Raw genomic sequence first — 6,602 nt, forward strand, 5'->3', positions numbered from 1 at the left:
AAATACAGCTATATTGTTATGTGTGCACATATCCTTCAGTGAGAGAGAAATAAGGACAGTGGTTTAAAAATAACAATAGTCCATCAATATTTAAATATTTGACCAACTCCTCAGCTGGTATAAGGCTTGCTCTACACTTAAAAGTTTTGCTGGCACAGCTATGGTACCAGAACAAGAGTAATGGTCTCATGTTGCAGTGGGGGGGGTTTAGGTTGGATATTAGGGAAAACTTTTTCACTAGGAGGGTGGTGAAGCACTGGAATGGGTTACCTAGGGAGCTGGTGGAATCTCCTTCCTTAGAGGTTTTTAAGGTTAGGCTTGACAAAGCCCTGACTGGGATGATTTAGTTGGGGATTGGTCCTGCTTTGAGCAGGGGATGGACTAGATGACCTCCTGAGGTCCCTTCCAACCCTGATATTCTATTATTCTATGTCAGGAGTGTGGTAAAAATCATACCCCTAACTGAGATGGTTATGCTGGTCAAAGCCTCAATGTAGAAGCACTTATATTAGCAAAAACGTGCTTTTGCTGATGCAACTTATTTTATTCAGGGAGCTGGTATAAATGATACCAGCACAACAGCTCTTTAGCTGGTATAAGCGGCGTCTCCACTAGGAGCTATACCGGCAAGCCCTTTCTAGTGCAGATAAGGCCTAAATTGCCATAGCTTAATTTACTTTAATTTGCGGTCAGTGGAGCAACACGCATTTCACAGGAGGAACACAGGAAAGGTTAACTGTCAGCACTTCTCTGGGACAACACATGGACCTAATGCCTAATCCTCAAAAATACTGAAGCACAATGCTTAGCAGGGCCAGGAAACACTCCGCCCTCTAACTGGGCATACATACTTGGACAGCTCACAGCTTAGGTTCGGTGTGCTTTGATATTATATTAACAAATAGTCCTTTACTTTAAAAGGCATTAGAAGTACTCGCTCAAAGGATTATCACCTTGATTCAGAAGCCAGCCAAGGGACAACTGCTTTATTGGCCTGGGTCTTTATATTGGGGATATTTAATCTGCCTTCTACTAATTTGCCTCTTTTTCGAGAAGACCCAAAGGGTTTTGTGACAGAGTGCTGGGAAACAGCCGCTGATGCAGCACATAGTTGTTCTGGAGTAGTCCTGATTAGGAAGATCTGTGCCTAATTGGTGGATTGGGATGGGCTGTCTTGGCAAAACCATCTACTCCTTGTGGAGATGCCTGTGCTGCTCACCCTATTTGTGTTATTCCTCGTCCCTCCTCTCGGTCTTCCTTTGTCAGGTAAGAGCAATCTGAGAATCGTATAACCAAATGTGCCAGAGACACAGCCTTTAATGAAACCCCGAAAGGGGTCAGATTCTGCTCCTCTCACACTGTGGCAGCTGCCTTTGCACTACAGAGGATTGTACTAAAGTAGCATATAGCACATTCTTCTTAGAGGAACACTCTATATTCATATGTGTAAACGGTTATTTAATAAATGCAGCACCAGAAGATGATGCTCCAGAATATGCAGCATAGTTCCTGGGTTCATTAGGACCAACAGAATTTCTTATTGTGCCCTGCCAGGGACTCCCTCAGGTTGCTGTTCATTTCAGCTCTTAACTATGGCCCAGACCTATCTGTAAATGGGAATACCCACAGAGGAGACTAGAAAGGCCATGCTCCCAATACTTCTGTTAGTCTTAAAGGTGTCACAGGACCCTCTGTTACTTTTTACAGATTCAGACTAACACGGCTACCCCTCTGATACTAGAAAGGCCATGAGATTCCCCCATGGAGTTTCCACTGGACTGTTCCTGCAGGGAGATGAGTTTCATACACACATGGAATAAATGGATTCAGCACCCAAAACTAGCAGATCCTCTAAGATCTGCCTAGATCTCAAGCAATGCTGTTGGAGGAGGTGCAGGAGGGAATTCCGGGCTAGGGTAGAGGGTTCGGGATGCGGGGTCCCGACAGCACTTGCCATGGGACCGGGAAGAGGAGGCCAGGTCCTTGCAGCCTCTAGATGCATGGGTGGCCAGGTAGGCTCCACATGCGGCCCTCACACCTGCAGGTGCTGCCCCCTATTGGTCACGTTTCCTGGCCAATGGGAGCTGTGGAGCCGGCCCTCGGGGCAGGGGCAGCACTTGGAGCCTCCCTGGCCGCCAATACATCTAGGGGCTGCAGAGACCTGGTGTCTGCTTCTGGGAGCCGTGCGAAGCTAGGGAAGGCAGTGAGCCTGCCTTAGCCCCGGGCTCCCACTGCACTGCCGACTGGACTTTTAATGGCCTGGTCAGCAGTGCTGACTGGAGCCGCCAGGGTCCCTTTTTGACTAGGCATTCCGGTCGAAAACCAGGCACCTGGCAACCCTATTCCTGCCTCAAGCTGCTCCTGGGTTGAATTTCCAGCCCTGCTCTCACTGTACTTTGAGTCAGGAGGACTACAGAAGCAGCAAGCACATCATGCAATAGAGAGGAAGCAGCTCATGTCATTCAATAGTGCCCACTCCCAATGATTAAGGGGAGCCACCATCCGTTCTCCTTGGATGGTAGGATGGTAGGTGCAGCGTTAGCCTCGACTGTGGAAAGGCAGCATGGAAATGGGGAGAGAAAGGCAAACAGGAGGAACTGAAAGGATCTTCAGAGCTTCAGCAGGGATGCAGAGGCTACTTCCTTTTCCAAGCAAGGGAAAAGGGGAGTGAAACAAAAACATTTGGTAAGCAAATAGCCTCCAACTAGGGGTGAGTAAGGCACTAGCTGGTCCAGGGAAAGGCAAAGGCATTCAGCAGCTTTCACCCCTCAGGCCAGGGGTTCTCAACCTTTTTCTTTCTGAGGCCCCCCCTTAACATGCTATAAAAACTCCACAGTCCACCTGTGCCACAACAACTGTTTTTCTGCATATAAAAGCCAGGGTCAGCGTTTGGGGGTAGCAAACAGGGCAGTTGCCTGGGGCCTCACGCCACAGGGGGCCCCACGAAGCTACTTTGCTCAGGCTTCAGCTTCAACCCCGAGTGACAGGGTTCAGGGCCCTGGGCTTCAGACCCATGCAGTGGGGCTTCAGCTTTCCACTCTGGGCCCCAGTGAGTCTAGCGCTCGGTGGACCCCCTGAAGCCTGCTCACGGTCACCCAGGTCCCCAGAACCCTGGTTGAGACCCTCTGCCTTAGGTCACCAGTTAAATTCCCACCTGATTTGGTAATCACAAAAAGTCAAAAAAGTGTGAAATCCAATTGGTGGTCTCACTCCAGCTCCCAGCAGACAGGTGTCCACATCAGAGAGACCACCACCCCTCAGCTGGCACCTGCCCCTGGTTGGTACTATCAGCAAGAAAGGGCAAGAACTGAATGGACATGGAGATTACCCAATGTTTTCTTGCCCTAGGAAGGTCCCTCCAGGTCAGGTCAAGGCACACTGTCTGGGCAGCGTGTGGGAACGCTGCTGCTGCTGCCTATGGTGTAGCTAATCTGTGGGGAAATAGAGGAACTGGCACATTTTACCTGCACTAAATTCACACAGATAGTAACAAAAGAAAATTCTAGGATTTCTGATTTTGCAAAGGATGAAAAATCTCTGAGCAAGTCTAGGGGTGGGCTTTTTGTCCCCTAAAAACCCAGAAAGCCTTTTGCTACAAGATGTTTTGTGCCATTGGAGTGTTCAAAAGTCAAAAAATTGCTCTTCTGAAGTAGACACACAAGGTGGGTGAGATCATGTCTTTTATTGGACCAACGTCTGATGGTGAAAGAGATGAGTTTTCAAGCTACACAGAACTCTTCTCCAAGGCTGGGAAAGGTATTCAGGTAAACAGATAAATACAAGGGTGGAACAGATAAGGAGTGAACGCATGTTGCAAGACATTCCAGGTGAAATTAGTCCAATAAAAGATATTACCTGACCCACCTTGTCTCTGATATCCTGGGAACAACACAGCTGCAACTCTTCTGAAGTGCTCATTCTATCTTAGGCTCATTTCCAGGGGGCCTTTTTCCTGAGGATTCAGCCACAAACAATCAATATTGCTTCAAGCTGGGTGCTGGGGAAATCCTTGAGTCTGGAGCTGGTGAATTTTTCTGCCTATCTGCAGCGGCTGCTACAACCTCTGGATTGCAAATAGCAGTGCTTCCTGCTGTGTTTTTCCTGCTGCGGGGCTTCCTCTTGCACAGTGAAATGGCCAGTTGATCCAAACAGAGTCTCTACACCTTCCTCTGATGCAGCTGGTGCTAGGCACTATCAGAGACAGGCGATTAGACAAGATGGACCACACTCTGATCCAATATGGCAGTTCCTACGTTTCGAGGTGCAGATCCACGTGGACCTCTGATCCTCAGCATGAAGAGGGTGCAGGCCTCCTGTGCTGGCTCCCCAAATCCATGACTGTAGTCCTCATCTGTGAAAGGAGGGTGGGCAGGATTGGCCCCCAGTGGCTAGCAAGGCCTCAGACTCCCTCACTTCTTTCTACCTCTTGATTCACACAAGCTACTGACTATGATAACCCCACCATTCCCACCTGCCTCCCAATGGAAGCCACTAACCGCTGAGGGTTGGAGTTGAGACCTAACCAATGGCCAGATTACTTTCTCTCTCTTACAAACTGGCTTCGGAGCTGAGACTGTTTCTGCCAAGTTTCTGCCTGGCATGAATTTATACAGCACAGTTATAAATGTCTAAAAATAGCTGCTTACAGTGGAATGGCTGACATCCCCTATATGGTGCAGATGAATGGAAGAGTCTTTGTAAAAAGCCTGTCAAGACGCTGGGCCATGCAGCTAGCCATGCTAAATAACAGGAATGTGCAAAGCAGCCATGAGGAAGTGAAGCACGTGGTAACACAACAGAAGTCATGGCACCGAACCCTGTGGTTATAATGAACACGTCTGTCTGTTTTTACCATCTATGGACATTTGTTCTTGTACTTCATACAGGAAATCTGGCTCATGTGGTTTTTATTCCAAGACACATAACTAGTTTGGGGTTCGCTTTTTTAAAAACAGATTCATGGAAGCCACCAACCTGCTGTAATTCCCTGATGCAAACTACACGCAGAGTCTGTGCGGAAAGCCAGGAGCAATGTTTCATGACTCCTGGCTCTACCATATCATTATCAAGGGTGGATATTTCTGAGCGAAATTCTCCTGGGCAGAACAGCAAGGGCTTGATGAATTAAGCTTCTCAAGCGCCCTTTCTGACTCACTCTCTCCTGTTGGAAGTCTGATTCACTGTCATGTGGGACAGGCCGCAGGGGCCTGCTGACATGCTTAAACAAGCTTGGATTGCCTGTGTAAGACACATCGAACTCTGCTTCCTCCAAGATAATATGAGTCTCCTCTGACTGAGCAAGCTTTCAGTCTACCTGCAGGCTCTGGTAAGCATCCTGCTGACTAAAGAATCTGAGTGTTGGGATTTCTCAGTCCATTCCAGAAAGCACCAGATTGTTTAAGAGATTACCATAAAATATCAGGTCCAAATCCCTCTGTAAGGGCTGGATTTATGTTTTCCTAGGGTTTTCGGCCAGAAGGGAGCCTCAGGACCATTTAGCCTGATTTGCAAACCACAGATTTCACCCTGTGAGTTCCTGCAACAGTTTGTTTCCCAGGAGTGCCAGACAATTCGATCTGAAAGAAGCCGTGAGCTCAGTGGGAGAGGCCTCACAGGCAGAATTAACAGAGTATGACTGTTCCAGATCCTCCCTTTGCCTTCGGAAAGCACTTGCTGGAATGGCCACTTATTTCTCAGTACTCCATGGCCAGAGATTATTCACCACTGGCTTGATTGATGAAGCTGGTTCTCCCACACAGGCCAAAGGGATTGCCTGGCACCTGCTATGTGTGTTAATAGCTGTAAGAGAACCTCTCTCACCTCTACAATTCAGTAGCAGATACATCAATTGATTTTGAGACTCATAGAAATGTAGGGCTGGAAGGAAACTCAAGAGGTTAACTAGTCCATCCCCTTGCGCTGTGGCAGGACCAAGTAAACCTAGACCATCCATGACTGGTGTTTGTCCAACCTGTTCTTAAAAGTGCTGGGGATGCCACAACCTTCCTTGGAATCCTATGCCAGATCTTAACTACCCTTACAGTTAGGAAATTTTCCCAATATCTAACCTAAATCTCCCTGTCACTGGGCCAGGCTTCTCCCTAGCTCCAAAGTATCCACTGCCGTGCCCAGTCTCTTTCAAGGAGGCTTATTTTCTTAATAAAAGCACATAAGCAAGCAGAAAGACAGTCATAACTCAGTTCTTACTTTCAGGTTTTAGCTCCACCCCCCTCAGGAGCCTCAGGCAGGTTCCCAGGTCTGGCCAGGTACCAGTCCTGCTCCCTCTCTGGGGCAGCAGCTTCAGGGTTGTCCCCCTGAACAGCTGGCCCCCTTGCTCCAGAGGACCCACCACAGGGGTTCGCACCACTCCAGTGGCTTTCCCTCCCCAGGGCACAGCTAATCTCACCCACCAGCAGCCCTTCATAGGCCCGGGTGTAGCCCAGCTCTCTTTAATTGACTGGATTGGACTCCCCAGCTCTAGTCCAGGAGAGCTGGGCTCAGTCTAGCTACAGGAATCAGCTACCGTGTGACACTCCCTTGCTGCAGATTAAGCCCATTATGTCTTGTCCTGCCTTCAGGGGACATGGAGAGCGACTGATCAC

Source organism: Malaclemys terrapin, chromosome 4, assembly GCF_027887155.1.
Source record: "Malaclemys terrapin pileata isolate rMalTer1 chromosome 4, rMalTer1.hap1, whole genome shotgun sequence".
NCBI classification, from domain to species: domain Eukaryota; kingdom Metazoa; phylum Chordata; order Testudines; family Emydidae; genus Malaclemys; species Malaclemys terrapin.